General features: G+C 40.2%; 1 protein-coding gene across 1 annotated transcript in view; it reads left to right on the forward strand.

Annotated features, from left to right (window-relative positions):
- The window catches only part of LOC105423092 (uncharacterized), a 203,730-nt gene extending 184,598 nt beyond the window's left edge, over positions 1 to 19,132 (forward strand). Inside the window, exon 4 of the transcript XR_016139529.1 lies at positions 16,828 to 19,132. The gene's annotated coding sequence lies outside the window, so the exon portion shown is untranslated. The remainder of the gene's footprint in view (positions 1 to 16,827) is intronic.
- Positions 19,133 to 19,813: the final 681 nt, after the last annotated feature.

Here is a 19,813-nt window from a genome sequence, read left to right on the forward strand (position 1 = left end):
GATTTAACTACAAACGAAATTATTGTTACTACAAACAACTACAAACAAAATACTAACTGTTTCCATATCAAAAAGTTAATTTTTCGAAAGTCGAGTGTCAAGTTTACAGAGGTGCATCGGATTCGTATTTTTCATAGCGTATGATGCGGCATTCAAGAATTCCGGCAGCTTATGAGAGGTTCCATCGAATTCCGAAATCATATCCCGAGCTTCTTTTAATCGTAGATATTCCGCTACGGTCTCGGGTCGGTTTCGTATATCTTCGAGTGTTCGTCCATAAGTTGTCTAACCGTTCGTCACGGGGTTCATTAGGTACTTATGCGAATCGATTTTCGTTATGGTTGAACCATAATTTCTAGTCAACCCTAGTATTGATTCTTTATCATTGTTCGGTTTTGATTGCTCTATCCTTCTGTGCGAGAGGCCTGCCGAAATTCTGAGATTCCGTTCTATCTCTGCATCTACTTCTGCGCGGGTTATTTCTGGTTCCCTAGTTTCCTCGCCACGAGATATACGCAATTCCTTCCGCTATGTTTTCTATATTCAAGGAGCCATGTAATATTCTTTCGAATCGAAAACGCTATCGTTGTAAGATGTTAGCGAGAACTCTCTCCGTTGTAAATTTTGGTTCTCGTTTCCTTCAGAACATCTCGTTCTGGGATGCAATCTGTGTTCGTCCACTGGTTCCGGTATTAGGTTCTCGTCTACGTCGGATGGAAATACTCGCTCGATAACTATGTGTGAATGGAGCACCGACTCAAGTGAGCTCTCATCCGAGTGTCGCGTTTCTAAATTTCGACGCACGATATCGCATACGGCTTCTTGGACTACACGCATGGGGGTGATAGGACTTCGCACTCTTTATTCGCTCGCTGTATAATCACGATATATTTCTAAGGAGTCGGTTTCTATTTATTTCCGACATCAATGCTATAGCTTGCTGCAATTTTTACTATGATACGATTTTTTCATTTACAGTATCGTTGCTAGCTTCATGCTGCTTCGTTGCTAGCTTCATGCTGTTTCGTTGTCGCGTATTGTTGTCGTAGATCGGTGCCTTCTCCGATGTCGCTGATATGCGCTCGCTGGCTGCTCTACTGGATGTCGATATACATTGGGCGATGCTGGCTCGCTGCTCTGCTGCCGCTGATAGCTGTAGGGTTGTCCTTATTATTTATTGATCGACTTCTTGATAATGTTTCGTGTGAATCTCGCTATTACTGATAACAACTGCCCTGTTACGTATTGTGACTGCCCGCTCTCGGTGATTTAGTGACCGTTTTTATAGTATTCTAGTAGCGTCGCATTTCGTCGCGTTATAATTCTAAATCGGACCATATATGATCAAAACGAGCTCTCGCAAATTCCTCGTTCGCGCTCTGCTTTGGAATTTGCAGACTTGCTTTTACATGCTTGCCATTTTCGGCCGGCGTTTCCGTAGTACCAGCTATTCCGAGATTCGAGAATAATCATGAGGATAAGAAATAATGAAGATATAATATGATAAGTAATAGCGTAAATAATATGTAAGAAGTAATTCGGCCTACAACAATACACATAATGCACACTGATTTAAAGTTTTATTATCTTTTTATTTTATTAGTAGTATTATATCCCAGATAGTCAGGCATGATATAGCATTAAGAGAACTAATGCATTGCATGTGTTGCTATATATTTGCCATATATTTGCTGACATCGAAATAGAATACATAACGAATGCAACAATATACCTGCTTATGGATGCAATCAGTTGACGAAATTTTAAGAGCAAACGATCAGCATAGTAGTATGTTACGTTATCAGCAATATCAACAACAAATGTTACCAATAAATAATTATCGTCTCATTGTTTCATCTTGTTGCCATCATGATGAAAACATATATAATAATTTCCATCCGTTATTACATACGAAGGTAGTCTGAAAAGTTTTGAGCCTTAACATGAAGATGACGTTACTCGTCAAAATCATTCTAGTACTACAATAATATATGCTTTGAAAGACTTTTGTGAAAATTTCAGCCATTTTGGACGCTCAGTTGTTGTTTGACAGTCGTTTGTGTTAGTCGATGTCAGTGTTTTTGTAAAAATGGAAAAAATTGAATATCGTGCCGTGATTAAATTCTTACATTTGAAAGGCAATACGCCTGCGCAAATTAAAATCGAGTTGGACGCTGTTTACGAGGATTCTGCCCCATATTTGCCACCGTAAAAAAATGGGCAGCTGAATTTAAACGTGGTCGTACCAGCTTAGCTGATGATGAGCGTTCGGGACGGCTAAAAACTGCGACCACCGCTGATAACATCGAAAATGTTCACCAAATAGACGACCGTTGAATCAAGGTTAGAGAGATAGCAGAGGCTATGGGCATATCGAAAGAACGCGTTTGTCATATATTGACTGAAAAATTGGATATGCGCAAGCTATCCGCGCGTTGGGTGCCGCGCTTGCTCACTTCGGACCAAAAACGAATTCGAATGAACATTTCCAAGGCCCTGTTGGAGCGGTTCAAGCGAAACGAATCAGATTTTTTGCGTCGATTCATAACTGTAGATGAAACTTGGATCCACCACTACACTCCAGAGACAAAAGAACAGTCAAAACACTGCAAAGGGTGAATCTGCTCCTGAAAAAGGTGAAGACGGTTCCATCAGCTGGGAAGGTAATGGCGACTGTTTTTTGGGATACGGAATTGTGTGTATCGACTATCTTGAAAAAGGTAAAACAATAACGGGAGCGTATTACACATCATTACTTGATAAGGCAGAAATTGCAAAAAAACGGCCGCATTTGAAGAAGAAGAAAGTGCTGTTCCATCAAGACAACGCACCTGCTCATATTTCGGCGGTCGCCATAGCCAAAATTCACGAATTGCACTTCGAATTGGTTGACCACCCATCGTATTCACCAGATCTGGCTCCCAGCAACTTTTTCCTATTTCCTAAGCTTAAAGTTTCGCTTGGAGGACAGAGATTTTCATCGAACGAGGAGGTCATCGCATACGTAAACGTCTATTTTGCGGAGCAAGACGCCAACTACTATTTGGAGGAATTAAAGAGGTTAGAGTATTAATGGGAAAAGTGTATCGACTTAAAAGGAGATTATGTTGAAAAATAAAACTATATTTGACCGAAAAAATATTTGTTTCTATATTAGGCTCAAAACTTTTCAGACTATCCTCGTATATTTATACGAAATTTTATTCATATTTATATAATACATCTGACATTTCATCTGACATTTCTGATATTTCATAATCTCTGGAAAACTAACTTTTCTTTACGGAGCGGCGCATTGCTCAGTGTTTAACGCGATCAACTCATAGATGGATAATAGATTCAAACCCAGGTTTCCCATATATATTGCTTCACTATTTTTGATAGTTTTGTTATGGAAACTTATATCCAAATTAAGAGAAGGTGCTTAATTGCACAAGAAATTAAAAGTAAAAAAAGGGATTAAAAAATAGGGGAAATAGACCTGTGGTGTATAACCCGTGAGAAATTGAAGATACATAGCTGGGGAAAGCCCAGTTCTCTTCACCTGGAAAAATAAAAAAAAAATTTCTTTACATTACCAAGATTTGAGGTTTATTTTTATTGCAATATGTAAGATTCGGAAGAGTTAGGAGAACATAAATATCCCGCGTACTGCAATAGATTACACATATTACTTAATATAAAATAAAAAATGCTATTAAACGTAATGATAAGAACAGTACATTGAATATTATCAATTTCAAAACGATCAATCGGAACAGTGATCAATCAGGATGGTGGTCAATCGGGACGGTGATCAATCGGGACGATGATCAATCGGGACGGTGGTCAATCGGGACAATGGTTATCGAGCCGTGATCAATCGGGACGGTGGTCAATCGGGACGGTGATCAATCGGGACAGTGGTCAATCGGGATGGTGATCAAACGGGATTGTGGCCAAACGGGATTGTGGTCAATCGGGACTGTGGTCAATCGGGACGGTGGTCAATCAAGACGGTGGTCAATCGGGACGGTGATCAATTGCAACGTGGTCAATATCAACGTGGTCAAACGGGTGCCAATCATCTTTTTCAATCTTCCTTTTCGATCTTTTTTTTCTTTACTAGATTCATTTATAGATGAGATACACACTGATGTATTAGGCTCGGAAATATCTGTAATCTGAATAATCATTTTGCATATTACAATATCATTAAATATATTTTGCTTTATTTTTTTAATACTAACCTGATAATTTTTATTTTGAATAGTACTTTTTGTTTCACTATCTCTCTTTTTTTAAGGTTCTATATCTACAAATCCTACATCTGTAGGATTTATATCTATTAATTCCATATTTATAGATTCTATAGAAGTAACTATGTACTATTAATGCATTATTTATCACAGGCATTATTTATAATTCTCTAAAAAAATTTCTTTTTATATTAGAAAATATTCAAATTGTTGTATCCAGATTTACAACGAATAATAAAAGTAGTCTGCATGGCAACAAAAGTAGTCCGCATGAATTTCGGAAAGTCTTTCGAAAGACAACACAAATGCGATCAAAATTGCGATCAGTCTTTCGAAAGACCGCAGAAACGCATCGCGCGAGAATATTGCGAAAAGTCTATTAGCAAATTCCTCAATTTGCTGATCGAACCGGGCGTGATATTGATCAATCAATACGCGATCAATCGACGCAACTGATCAGAATGCTGATCGGACATCGACCAGTCTATATAACTGGCTATATAAGGCGGAGTCGGACGGAGTCGAAAGTATTAGTCGTTCGGAAATCAAAATTATAAAAGTCGCACGAGATATTGCCAAAATTCCGTCGCGAAGTTCACGCGAGCCATATTATCAGCATCTCAGGTGTCACACGCGGTCGTCGGTCGCCAGAGTAACGTGAGACGTGCCGAGCCGCCCGACGACACTTAATCGTGTGTGAGAAAAATAACAGTGTAATATCACATGTTTGTGTTCTGGTTAAAATAACTCAATCAAATTAAAGGAAAGTGTATATTAGTGTGTTAGTGTGTTTATTTGATTTCACGAGGACTGTTGTACCCCGGATGGGCTACAACGTTAATTTTTAGGGATAGTCGGGTTCGTTAAGCCTAAGGAGTTGGGACTCCGAGCAGGATCAAACGAATGGAAGGAATTCTTGAAATCACTAACACACTTTCTTTATGATACTTGATTTATTTAACAACTGCACAATTTCTTGGATTTAATTATTGCTTATATTATTTCTTTCACACACGATTAAACGTCGGCGGGCGCTTATCGCGTTACTCTGGCGGCCGTCGACCGAGTATGTCACCTGAGACGTTGATAGTACGGCTCGCGTGAACTTCGCTGTGCTCGTGTAATATCTTGCGCGATAATTATAGTAACGATTCCGAACGACACGTAATGTTTGATTGATTCCCGACTCTGACTATTCCGTCTTGTATAATCGGTTATATAGTCTGATCGATGCCCGGTCAGCATTCTAATCGATTGCGTCGATCGGTTGCGTGATATTGATTAATCAATATTACGCTCGATTTGATCATTAAATTTAGGAATTTGCTGATCAGCTTTTTCGCAATGTTCTCGCGATGCATTTCTGTGGTCTTTCGAAAGACTGGTCGCAATTTCGGCGATCACACATTTGTGTAATCTTTCGAAAGACTTTTCGAGGTTCGTGCAACCTAATTTTGTTGCCATGCGGACTACTTTTATTATTGGTTGTAGGCCTGGCTACAACATCCCCCCCCCCCCTGTTATTAAAAGAAAACGGAAGTACGAAGTTTTCGCTTTTTACATAATTTTTGTTTTTTCCCGATACATTTTTTGGTATAATCGTTTACTTAGAATCACATGCTTTTGCTTATTCTAACGGCGCGATTTACATTGCGTGAGTTATTGTTTCGTTTTGTTTTTTCTTTCTTAATACAATTATTATTGTTGCGATAACAATGATTATTATTAATGAGCTGGTAATTGATACTGGGTATACAAAGTGTTTTTGTTGAAAAAAGGGTGTCTCGTTATTGTTTATTTCGTTTTTCATGTCATTTAATTTCTTTGTTAATTCTGTCAGGTCTGTTGCGTCTTGTATAACTTTTAATTTTAATTTCTCTGTCTTATTTACCTTGAATGTTTCGCTTAGTAGTGTGATATTATATTTTGGTAGATATGTTTTTATTTCTTTTCCTTTATTGGTGCTTGTAGATTTTATTGTCGCATCTGATGTGACTATTTTGCAATTGTCTGATAACGTTATTTTTCCTGTGTTTGTAATGGTTGTACGCGTTTCTTTATTATTTTTGCATGAAATTGTAATAGTTTGTTTTGCTGGTGTGGAATATAGCCAAGAATATGAATTGCTTAAGGCTATCCATATGCTATTTTTTTTTGTTATTGTTACGTCGCAGGCGAGACGTGCTACGCGTGGAGCGAGTCTGCTCGCACTGGGCTGCGTGTTGGTTTTTTTTGCAAAATAACTTGACCGGATTACTGATATAAATTGCGGTTGTATAATCCGTATAGAAAAGTCGATAGTCTCCTGGAAAAGACGATATCATGCGGTCCTATCTCTGCGTCTACGTCAATGACGGTAGGATTCGGTAAATCGTAAAAAGAAGTACTTTCTTCGCGTAAATATTCCAGAAATGCCACGAATGCCTCGGAGCAGGGATCGCAGTCGGTTACCTCGCGCCAAATAGCCAATCCAGTGCCGCAAGAATTGCAAAGCCTTTCTTCTCGAGTAGTCCCAACGTTAATATAATGTCTTAAGATAGCGGTGAATTGTTGATCGAAATTATACTGGGATTTACACTCTAGGCATATAAGACTGGCGGAATTTGTATCGGTAGCTATACCGACAAGACCATAACCGAATTCGACTACACACCGAGAGATACTTATTTGGTCGTTAAAGACGGCGGCTGGATGTGTTCTTTCCTGACGCGAGCTTTCCGATCGTCCTCTGCACATAACGCGTTTCACGAACAAGAAATGAAAATTCACTTACCTTTCGTTGGCCCGGTTCCTGGATTCGGGCTTCCGATTCTCGTTGTCGGCCTGGCGGGTCTCGGGATGCACACTAGGATGCGGCGTTGCTGGATTCGGAGGACTTGGAGCCCACAGGCTGTTCTCGAAATACGCTTCGTATTCCGGCTGGTAGGTTTCTTCACACCCGAGCAGTTCACTCAAATCACCGGTGAGCGCGGATTTAATTTCGTATAAGGCGCGGCGAATTGCACGCTGACGTCCGGCACGGTTTTTACGATTCTTAGGCATCGGGAGTGACCATGAAGGGAAAATACTACTTCCCTTACAAGTTACGAGTATTAAATTGAACTTTCTAACGCGATGACAATCTGTAACCCTCTGTGGAGAGTAGTGCGGGTGGACGCACAACTTGCTAGCCAAGAGGCGGGACAGGTTATCAGATATTTCGTAATTTGACGGTTTAAAAGTGCGTGAGAAGCGATACCTCTCTTGGGGGTAGTGCGGGTGGACGCACAACCTGCTAACCAAGAGACCAAGCACGGCCTCCCTGGACGCTTGCGTTTGATTGAATTTCGCGTGGTCACTCTACCTCGCGAACTCTGTCGATTGTACGTTTCGCTAGGAGGGGTGGAAGGGTTTGGATTTATTAATTATTTAACACTGATCACTTTTCACTTATATATATATATATATATTGTAGAATATTCAGATACAAGATTAATACAGAGATTGATTAAATTGTAAACGCTTTTACAGTTAAGTTTAAATTGAATGATGTTAATAAAATTGAATTGATTCGAATTTATTTCTTAACACTAGAATTGGAATTGATTTGAGTTAACACTTAGAATTGGAATTGATTCGAAATTATTCTCTTAGCACTAGAATTGGAATTAGTTTGAAGTTATTTCCTACTACTAGAATTGGAATTGATTTCTCTTAACACTAGAAATTGAATTGGAAGAGGGAGTTCACGGACTGGAGGTCCTCTCCAGTCGTATTCGCGGGATGAACTGAACGCAGTCGGCCGTGCACTGATGTGCTTCGATTCGGCGGCTCGAAACTGCGGCGACGCTATGGTGGGGTGCGCGCCCAATGTGGGAAGCGCTGGCGGTGGGAGTGCGGCGCTCGCGTGGGAGGCCAGAGAGTTGCCCTGGTGGGGCTCGCGGTGGCCTAGGGACGTATCACGTCTATTCCTTGTTCCGTGCTATACAAAAGTTATCTCTATAAATTTGAAAAGAGTAACATTTTTACCATAGGGCATAAAATTATTAATTTATTCGTTTATTCTGACGCGACAGACGTGACATTATATATTTAATTTTACAATTATTATAACAGTTGTCATTTTCTGTACATATATCTATTTCGCATAGTGGGTCGGTTTTTACATTTCTTATTGGAAAGATTTGTTCGTACAAGTAGTTTGTATTTATTTGCTTGCATTGTTTTAATTTTTCGTGAGTTAGTTTTGCGTACGTGTGTCTGTTAGTATCAAAGCGATTAATGGGTTGTTCGTCTCAATTAATGCGGATATATTTTGTTTGTATGGTACCGGTAGTGGTATTACGTTTAATATTTCATATAGCGGAAGTGTAATTAATGGGAAATGTAGGATTGTGTATACGTTTGTTTTGTCGCAGTGCGCGCTCATTGTCGTTACTTTTTCTATTGTCTGCCAATCCTCTTCCCTTATTTTAAATGGGAAATATGATCCTTGTGATATTTGCGTGATTGCTTCTTTAAGATTTTTTTATTATTTCTTCTAACGGTATTAGTCGTGGGTGTAATATTCCACTTTTTATCGCTGTTAGGTATTCTAGCGTGTCTTCCGCGTTTTGTGTCACTGCTGCAAGTATTGCGTTGGTGATTATAAAATGTTCTTTTATGTTTTCGTTACTTATTTCTGTTGTTAGTGTCATTTCTAATTTTTTGATTGCATTGGCTAAAATGTTTTCGTTATTCTGAATTATTTCCTCGTGGTTATTTATGTGCGCTATTGTCGCGTTTATAATCTTGATTTGGTTCCTTATTATGTGCTCTGTCGTTTTTTGTTTGTTGTCCAGAATACTTAGTTGCTCATTGATTAATTTTCTATCTTCATTGTCCATTGTTCCAAATAATGTTTTGGCAATAGTTCCTATTCCATCTATTAGTCCTCGTTTCGTTTTTGTCTCTTGTGTTTTATACAGAGCGTTTATTCTTTTATTAAGTGTTTTAAACGTTGATAATTGTTTTCAATGATGATATTATAGTTTTGACATGACCCCTTGTTTGTGAGGTGTAACATTGTGCATATATTTTGCGTTTTTTGAATGTATTCTTCTATTTGTTCTGTTCGCTTTTCAATTGGCGAAATATCTATTTTTATAATTATCTTCCAGAATGACTCGATTATGTTTAGTTTTCCTATTTCCTCGAAGTATATTCCGGGGTGATGCTCGAAGTTTTCTATTTCGAATGGTAGTTTTTTCTCTTCTTCTCCGTTGGTCATCCATATCTTTATTCTGCAAAAATAAAAATTCTTATTTCTCCTGAAAATTTGTCGATGCTCGAATTCGGCGTTTTTTTCTTTTTTATCCTGTTCCCAGGTGTAATATTACTTTATTCTGAATTTGTTATCTTAGTTAAACGATTCTCCTGTGAGTCTGTTTAGCTTGCTTTTTTACGACGTATATTGTTTCTCTTGGTGTCGTATTTATTATATCGGTGCGATCCTTCTAATATTTCATTTTCGCGATGAGCTTTCTGGCTGCATTTCGTCAGTTGTCGAAGTGCCTTCCTTGTGACACCATGGGTTCTCAAGGGAATTATGGTCGTGACGCGTCGCCGCCGATTTTTGACGATCGGGCCGCGGCGGAAGCGTCTGATGACGATTTCGATATTGAAATCGACGATAGTGACATCGCTGAATTTATGGATAGTTCTGCCGCTCGGGACCATTTTCAACGTGTGCGCGAGTGGTTATCCATTGTGAATCAATTTTATCATAATGATGTGTTCCACGTATGTGCGGACTGTATATGGTTCGTCACCAATGAGGCTCCCGGCAGGGTTTTTGAACTACCCTGGTCCGTGGAGCTTTATGAGCTTCTCGTCTCAATGCCTGAGGCTGTGTTTTCCAATGTGGTGGTGGAGGACGAGGAGGTGGAGGGCGAGGAGGTGGAGGACCTGGACGATCCCGTCGAGGTAGCCGTTCTAGGCGAGCTTGCTATTGGGGATGATCCCGCGGTCAACCCCGCGCAGGCGAGAGGCCGCGCTCCTGGGGCCTAATTTTTTTAATGTGCTTCGTAGTATAGTTTATAGTGTAGTTCGTAGTGTTAGTTTTTTAGTGTAGTGTAGCTGTTAGTTTTTGGTAACTCTGGATATTATTGCCGGGATTATTTTCCGGACCTGCTGCGATTCTTCTCCGGTGAGTCTCAATGTTTTTGTTTTTATTTTTCTATTATTTTTCTTATATTATTCTGTATTGTGTGCTTTTTCTTTTAATCTTCCACGAACTGTTTAATTCGGTTCGCGTGCACATTTATCGTTCAGCGGCCCATTTTTATTTTATAATTTAAATCGCTTAATTTTTCTAGAATTGTGTAGGGTCCGATCCATAACGCGTCTAGCTTTTTTGATCTCCCTCGCCGAACTGTTTCGTCGTGTAGTAGGACTTTATCTCTTATTTCGAACGTGCGTATTTTTGTTTTTCTGTCGTATGTTTCCTTCGCTTTTTGTTTTTCTTCTTTTATATTTTCCTTCGCTATTTGATTCGCGGCTCGTATTCTTTCACGGAGTTCTTGCGCATAATCATCGTATGTATACGATGATTTCGGTGAGCTAGTTAGGGCCGTAGGTAGTGGTGCCTGGTGCCCGTATACCAGTTCGAACGGCGTGAATCCCGTGGCGGTGTGCGGTGTCGTATTATATGCGAACATCGCATACGGTATCCATTCGTCCCAGTCTGTCTGATCATTATTAATATAATGTCGTAAATATTCGGTTAATATCCGATGTGATCTTTCGAGTGCTCCGTTTGTTTCTGGATGATAGGCCGTCGTTTGTAATTTGTGTATTTTTAGTAATTTGCACGTATTCTTAAATAATTCGCTTGTAAAATTTGTTCCTTGGTCGGTCAATATTTTGTCTGGAATTCCATATTCTAATATAATTTTTGTGACAAATTCTTTCGCTACTGTTGTCGCCTCTTGATTTTGTATTGGTATTCCTTTGCTAAATTTTGTTAAATTGTCCTGGAATGTCAATACATATTTGTTTTCCATCGTTGTTATAGGCAAAGGTCCTACAATATCTAACGCGCATTTCTCAAATGATTTTGTTGGCGTATCTGTTATCATTAATGGTGCTTTAGCGCGTCGTTGCAATTTATTTTTCTGGCAATATTCGCATTTTGAGATGTATTGCTCAACGTCTCTTTTTAATCCTGGCCAGTTGTGGTGTAATCGTATTCTATTTATTGTTCGTTCAACGCCCTGGTGTCCTCCTATAGGTGCGTTGTGGTATTCATATAATATTTGTTTCTTTTCTTCTTCTTTATATTGTTTTTCTGACGCGACGTCGTCAGTTTGCTGCCCTTTTGTTATTGTTGCTACGTTACGGCTCAATGCGTCGGCGTTAGCGTTTGCTTTCCCAGCTTTATGTATTATTTCATAATCGAATTCTTCCAATTTTAATCTCCATCTGACTAAACGTGATCCGGGATCTGTTACGTTAAATAACCATATTAACGGTTTATGATCGGTAATTATTTTAAATTTTGTTCCGTATAAATAAGGTCTGAAATGTTTTACTGCCCATACTATTGCGAGTAATTCCTTTTCAGTTGTATTATAATTCTGTTCTGCTCGCGATAGTACACGGCTGGCGTACGCGACGGGTTGGTCTTGACCTACCTCGCCTTGCGATAAGACGGCTCCTATTGCATAATCCGATGCATCCGTTGTTAGGAGGAATTCTCTCGTAAAGTCTGGATATTTTAATATCGGTGCTGTCGTTAATTTATTTTTTAATGTATCAAATGCGTTTTGTTGTTTTTCGGTCCACTCGAATTTCTCTCCCTTTTTTGTGAGTTTTGTTAGAGGTTTTGCTATTCGTGAAAAATCTTCGATAAATTTTCGGTAATATCCGGCTAATCAGATAAATGATTGCACATCTTTTACTTTTTTGGGCATAGGAAAATTTTTTACGGCGTGCAGTTTTGATGGATCCGGCGAAATTCCATTTTCCGTAATTATGTGTCCTAAATAAATCACTTCTTTTCTTAAAAATTCGCACTTGTCCGGTTGGAGCTTTAGATTGTTCTCTCTTAGTCTTTGGAGAACTAATTTTAATCTTTTGTTATGCTCTATTAAGCTAGGACCATATATTACAATATCGTCCAGATACACTAGACATTTAATTCCTTGCAACCCTGTTAAAATTGAATTCATTAATCGTTGGAAGGTTGCAGGTGCGTTTTTCAGACCAAATGGCATTCTATTAAATTCATAATGACCGTGTGGTGTAGAGAATGCTGTTTTATTTTTATCTCGCTCCGCCATTGATATCTGGTGGTAACCTGATGCGAGATCCAGTGTCGTGAAGTATTTTGCGTTGCCCAGCTGATCAAGTATATCCGTTATATTGGGCAACGGAAATGAATCTCCGATTGTGAGATCATTTAATTTTCTGAAGTCTATTACAATTCGTAATTTTGTTTTTCCTGACGCATCTGTCTTTTTGGGCACGACTAATAGTGGTGCGTTCCATTGGCTGACGCTCGGTCTGATAATTTCTTGTTTCAACATTTCTTGAATCTGTTTATTTACCTCGTCTTTGTGTTTTTCCGGTAAACGATAAGGTCGTACGTTTACTGGTGACGAATCTGTTCGTACTGCTATTTCATGCTTAATCTTTGTTGTGCATGATAATGTATCCCCTTCTAGGTGGAACACGTCATTGTATTCGTGACATAATTTTAATATCGATATTCGTTCTTCTTCATTTAAATGGTCTGTGCGCAAGGAATTGTTTATTTGCTCTTCTCGAGCTATTGATTTTGTCTCTTTATTTTTTGTCTGTATTGCGTTTACAGATTCTTGTATTATTTTTTCTTGTGTATTTATTTCTTCTATTATTACTTGTGGTACTTGCACAATTTTTTCTTCTTCTGTAATATTTATTATACTTATTGGGCAGGTATAATTTCGTGGTTCGACTAGGCAACATCCAATAAAAATTCCAGGTATCATTTTCTCTGGTTTTGTCAATCCCATTATATTTTGGTTAGTCGTGACTTGCACGATTGTTTCGCTGCGCGGCCCTAAGGTTACGCGCCTGTATGGGTACAGTCTGAATTTCATATTTTGAAATAGTACTAAATTTATTTTTGGATTGAACGCAGTCATGTATTTCCAAATAAAATCTGCTCCTAGGATTGCATCGTATTCCATTGGCGCATTATCTCGCACTATGTATACGGGGTGTCGTATCTTTTCTCGCGACAGTTGCATCGTAATATGTGTTTTGCCCAATGTTATTAATTCATGTCCTGTTATGCCTGTAGCTTAGTTTTTTCTTCATAGATTAGAACGTGGTCTAGAACATGTTTCAGTTTTATTATTGTTGCTGATACTCCCATATCAAACAAGAAATTTATTTTTCTACCTTTGGCTTCTGCAATCGGTAATGTGATCGCATTTAATCCAATGTTGACGAGCGGTGTCCCCTTGACGTGTGCCACGCGATACTCTGACGCGGGACGCGGGATGGTCGATTTATCTTCGCCGGTTTCGCTCTTTTTATTTTTAAAATTCTTCGCGGAATTTTCTCTTCGCGAATTCGAAAAAATTTTTCCGGAATTTTTGCTGTTTTCCGGTTTTCCATTTAATGTCCAACATTCGTGTCGTAAATGTCCTATCTTTTTGCAATAGCTACACTGTTTTTCAATTGTATTTATTCGTGATTGCCTTTCTTAGGCAGGGTATATCTGTTTGAAAAACGGCTAGTCCTACAATCGTGTCCGTAATGACCGACTTTTCCGCATTTTTCACAACGCGGACTAGGTGTATGCGCTTTAAATACTGGTCGGTTTCGATAGGTTAGCGTTCGCATGCTAGGTCCTCGCGTTTTTTCTTCCGCGGTTGCTCCTGCGATTGCTTCCTGTATTGTTTGATATCGCTGCGATCGTACAATTAATTTAATTTCGTCGTGTAAACCATTCTGGTAATTGTGGAGCGCCTGCTCTTTTATATTTTCTAAGATCGCGCATTGCTGTTCGACCGTATGATTTTTTCCTTCTTCCATGGATTCGTATAATTCCATGGCTATATTATCGGTTCGTCTGCCGAATTTTTGTGCATTCTCGTTTGGTTTTTGTTTGAGCGAGTTGAATTCGAGTTGCAAATGTGCGGTGCTTCGTTTGCTCAAATATTCCTTTTCTAATTCTCGTTTCAATTGTTCGAAGTTTATTATATCTCGCGTACGGAAATCCATCATGGCCTTGCCTTTGAATTTAGTGCAAAGAATGGCTTCTAATAGAGAATGTTCATCTGCGGGATGTATATTTTTTATCGCGTACGTACTTGCGTTTAGAAATTCGTACACGCGTCCTCGTGACGTGCCGTCGATCTCTGGGATCATGTTACGCGCGTCTTTCAGTGTGAGGAATGCCAGTGTATTTCCCGGCTGGTTTCGTATATCTCGATACGAACGTCCATAAGTTAGATCTAACGGGTGCGGCAGAAAATCCTGAGATATTCTCGTTCTCGTTTGTTCGCCCATAGGCAATTGTGTTTGCCGGCTTAATCCGTTGACTTGCACACGGAGATCGCGTATTTCATCCATTAATTCTCGAAGGAGACTGTTATCGAGCGGTGCGTCGATTGTGACGCGGCGGTTCGTTCGACTTTCTTGTGGTCCATGTCTCTCGACCGAATGTCGTAGTTGTAAAATTTCGTTGTCGATTTCATTCTGTTTTTCGACAGGTGAGTGAGCCATTTCGTTTATTAAAGATTGGTATATATTAAAAGAATTAAATAGGCTTCCGTCTCGTAGGTTTGTATGTATGTTTTTTCGCGCTTGTACGTGTGTGTTAATGTGAGAGCGGTGTCGTTCGGTTCGAGCAAGCTGTAATCTTTTTCGTCGTATGGAAATTCGCGTTCGGTTATTACGTGGACGTCTTCGTCACTATTGTATTGTAGTACGCGGCGCACGTTATCGCGTATTTCTTTTAACGCGTTTCTCGCGGTATTTAACGCGGAGATAGTATGCGGAAAGTTTACAGAATTATTTATTGACCGCGATTTTGGCCAAGTCGCATTTGCTGGTCGCGTTGTCCTTCGCTGCGGACATTCGCCTTTTTTAAAATATAATTTTTTTGGACTTACATTAGTAGATAAATCGCATACGCTCGCATGTTCGCTGCTTGTGCGGGTGCGTCAATTGGCTGCGTGTAGTAGTGCGTGTCGGTGAAGCTGCCTGGTATCGTTGTACACGGTCAGCGCTGGCTGGCTCTCGGTGCTCGTGGACTCTCTGGTCGTTGCTCCGCTGCCACTGGACACTCGTTGTCGTAGGTCGGCACTCTACTAATATTGCACTGTACACTTGACACAATTTCGTGGGCGGCTTATTTTTTGACGGGGCCTTTTCCGTCCGCCTGTTTTCTACAGGTCTTGTATTTTCTGCTTATTGAGAATTTGGTTAGTCTGCCTGTCTATTACTGCAGGTCTTATTTTTTCTGCTTATTGAGAATTTGATTCTTCTGCCTAACTATTACTGCAGGTCTTATTTTTTCTGCTTATTGAGAATTTGATTCTTCTGCCTGACTATTACTGCAGGTCTTATTTTTTCTGCTTATTGAGAATTTGATTCTTCTGCCTGACTATTACTGCAGGTCTTATTTTTTCTGCTTATTGAGAATTTGATTCTTCTGCCTGACTATTACTGCAGGTCTTATTTTTTCTGGGCGGCTTATTTTTTGACGGGGCCTTTTCCGTCCGCCTGTTTTCTACAGGTCTTGTTTCTTAAAAAAAAAATTTTTTTTTTTTTTTTTTCTGCCCGCAATGCAATGCGTCGGGGCTTACCCGTTTGATTCTGCTGGCTTGATTAACGATGATCCTCTCAAGTTGTTCTTGGGGATGGTTTTGACTATCCCACCGCTGCCACCAAAATGTTGTACCCCGGATGGGCTACAACGTTAATTTTTAGGGATAGTCGGGTTCGTTAAGCCTAAGGAGTTGGGACTCCGAGCAGGATCAAACGAATGGAAGGAATTCTTGAAATCACTAACACACTTTCTTTATGATACTTGATTTATTTAACAACTGCACAATTTCTTGGATTTAATTATTGCTTATATTATTTCTTTCACACACGGTTAAACGTCGGCGGGCGCTTATCGCGTTACTCTGGCGGCCGTCGACCGAGTATGTCACCTGAGACGTTGATAGTACGGCTCGCGTGAACTTCGCTGTGCTCGTGTAATATCTTGCGCGATAATTATAGTAACGATTCCGAACGACACGTAATGTTTGATTGATTCCCGACTCTGACTATTCCGTCTTGTATAATCGGTTATATAGTCTGATCGATGCCCGGTCAGCATTCTAATCGATTGCGTCGATCGGTTGCGTGATATTGATTAATCAATATTACGCTCGATTTGATCATTAAATTTAGGAATTTGCTGATCAGCTTTTTCGCAATGTTCTCGCGATGCATTTCTGTGGTCTTTCGAAAGACTGGTCGCAATTTCGGCGATCACACATTTGTGTAATCTTTCGAAAGACTTTTCGAGGTTCGTGCAACCTAATTTTGTTGCCATGCGGACTACTTTTATTATTGGTTGTAGGCCTGGCTACAACAGGACCCCTCCATTCCTTTGATCCTTCTCGGAGTTTCCAACTCCTCATACTTGGCGGACTCGACTATTCCGAATAGTAACGTCCCATCCGGGGTACAACATTTTGATGGCAGCAGTAGGATTGTCAAAACCAAAACTCCAAAAGCAACAACTTGTGAGGATCATCGTTGACCAAGCTAGCAGAATTGAAAGAGTAAGCTCCGACGCGCTGCATTATGGGCAGAAGAGAGGAGGACAATTTTTTCAAAATAAGACCTGCAATAATAGGTTAAAAGCTGCAGGCAGAAGAACCAAATTTTCCTAGCCGTAAATACAAGACCTGTAGAAAACAGGCGGACGGAAAAGGCCCCGTCAAAAAATAAGCCGCCCACGAAACTGTGTCAACAGTGTAGTGTAAAGTCAGCAGAGTGTCAACCTACGACAACGAATGTCCAGTGGCAGCGGAACAACGAGAGTCAGCCAGCGCCGACCGTGTACGCCGACACCAGGCAGTGAGGACGTTTCATCAACACGCACTACTATCAGCACAGTCAACTGACACGCCAACACAAGCAGCAACCATGCGAGCGTATCTGATCTATCTTTTAATGTAAGTCAGAAAAACCATACTTTGTAAAGGAAATATCCGCAGCGAAGGACAGTGTATGCGACTTGGCCAAAACCGCGACTAACAAACAATCCCGTAGAATTTCCGCACATTATCTCCGCGATAAATACCGCGAGAAACGCGCTAAAAGAAATACGCGACAACGTGCGCCGTGTATTAAGATACGAAAGTGACGAAGACGTTCACGTTATAATTGAACGCGAATTTTCGTACGATAGCAACGTTATAAGACATTACTAGAAGCGATCGCAGGAGCAAGCGCGGAAGAGAAAACGCGAGGATCTAGCATTCGAACTCAAGCGAATCGAAATCGGTTAACATTTAAAACGCAATCACAAAGTCCGTGTTGCGATAAATGCGGAAAAATCGATCATTACAGGCGTGATTGACTTATCCGTTTCGCAAATAGATACTTCCTGCCTAAGCCGGAAGGACAACCACGAATAAACACAATCGAAAAACAGTGTAGCTACTGCAAAAAGATAGGACATTTGCATCAAGAATGTTGAACACTAAAACCAGAAAACCAGAAAACAACAGTAAAAATTCAGAAAAAAATTTTCGAATTCGCGAAGAGAAAATCCCGCGAACTTTAAAAATAAAAAAAGCGAAACCGGAGAAAATAAACCGACCATTCTGCGTTCTGCGTTAGAATACTGCGTGGCACATGTCAAGGGAACATCATTCGTCAACATCGGACTAAACACGATTACATTACTGATTGCAGAAGCCAAAGGTAGAAAAAATTAATTTCCTATTTGATACGGGCACATCAGCAACGATAATAAAATTAAAACACTTATTAGATCACGTCCTAATCTACGAGAAAAAAACTAAATTAACAGGCATAACAGGCATGAGATAATAACATTGGACAAAACACATATTACGGTTCCATTGTCGCGAAAAAAGATACGACACCCGGTATACATAATGCGAGATAATGAGCCAATGGAATACGACGCGATCCTAGGCGCAGATTTCATTTGGCAATATATAACTGCATTCGACCCAAAAACAAATTCTGTGCAATTTAAAAATACGAATTTCAAGCTTTAGCCATACAGGCGCGTAACTTTAGGGCCGCGCAGTTAAACAATCGTACAAGTTACGACTAATCAAAACAATATCGGATTGACGAAATGAGGAAATGATACCTGGAATTTTTATTGGATGTTGCCTAGTCCAGGAGTCGGCAAAACGTTGAAATTGAGCACGGGCGCCCGCGAGTGCCCGCGAGCGCTCGCCTGTTGTGCACATTTCAGGAGCGTATCTAATATTTTTAGTACCTTGGGATAAAGTTCCGCATTTCACACTTACAAAAATAGCGTTGCGTGTATATATAATACGATAGTAATCTTAAACCACTAGTACTTGAATCTTTGTAACATCATAACATTTTTTTATAACAGTTTAGTTAAACTGTTTAAAGATGAAATATGCAAAAATATATTGTAATATATAGGACTTAAAATGCATAAATTCTTATGAATTCAACTTATATTTAGTTAATTTTTTTATTAGTCAAATAAAGAAATATGCTCTAGCATGTTTTGATTATCCTAACAGTAATAATAAGCATTCATTATAGGAAAATTTTAATTAAAATGCTTATCTCTATTTTTAAATATTGTAAGTTGTCAAAATTTGTGCTAAATTAAAAATTATATAATTAATACATTTAAATATATTTAACGAAAATTTAAATATATAACGACACCCGACTCACCCCCCTCAATTACTAGTAATTGTTAACAGTGTTAAGTGTCCCCGACCGATCAACCGTCGGGGCGCCGACACGGCGATCCTTCCAGGATCCCACCGTCGCGAAAAGCCCGTCGAACAGCGGACGCGGCAAACCGGTGATCACGCGGCTTCACGTGCGCGCCGCGTGAAACAATAGACACACGGTAAGGCCACCACCGCCGGCCCCGCTACCGACCGCGCCACCGAACATCCTCGCGGAATTCCCGAGCGCGTTCGGCGAATTATCGCGGGGATTCCGACAAGGCATCCCCCGGAACTACCCCGACCCGAGTCCGGCCGACCCGTTCCCGACGACTCCCGACCGATGGCCGGCTCGGGTATATTAAGCGAGTCCGGGAGATAAACGAGACCGATTCCCAGCGAGACAGTAACCAGTCCGACACTGCTCTCGATATTCCGAATCCTCTCCAGAAAAAGCGATCTAGGGTGCTACCTATCGTGCCAGGAGCTTCTGGCCGATCGCTCCTCTAAAATCCACCAGCGCACGTATTCACAGGTTGAGGAGCTTCTCAACCTGGACTCCACAAAGAAAGCCTTTGTGCACATATCCCTCTGATGATCGAGAAGCAGGGAGCCTCTTGCATTCGAGCCGTCATAGCC

The sequence above is a fragment of the Pogonomyrmex barbatus genome, unplaced genomic scaffold, assembly GCF_055798465.1.
Source record: "Pogonomyrmex barbatus isolate J1 unplaced genomic scaffold, ASM5579846v1 scaffold21, whole genome shotgun sequence".
NCBI classification, from domain to species: Eukaryota; Metazoa; Arthropoda; class Insecta; order Hymenoptera; family Formicidae; genus Pogonomyrmex; species Pogonomyrmex barbatus.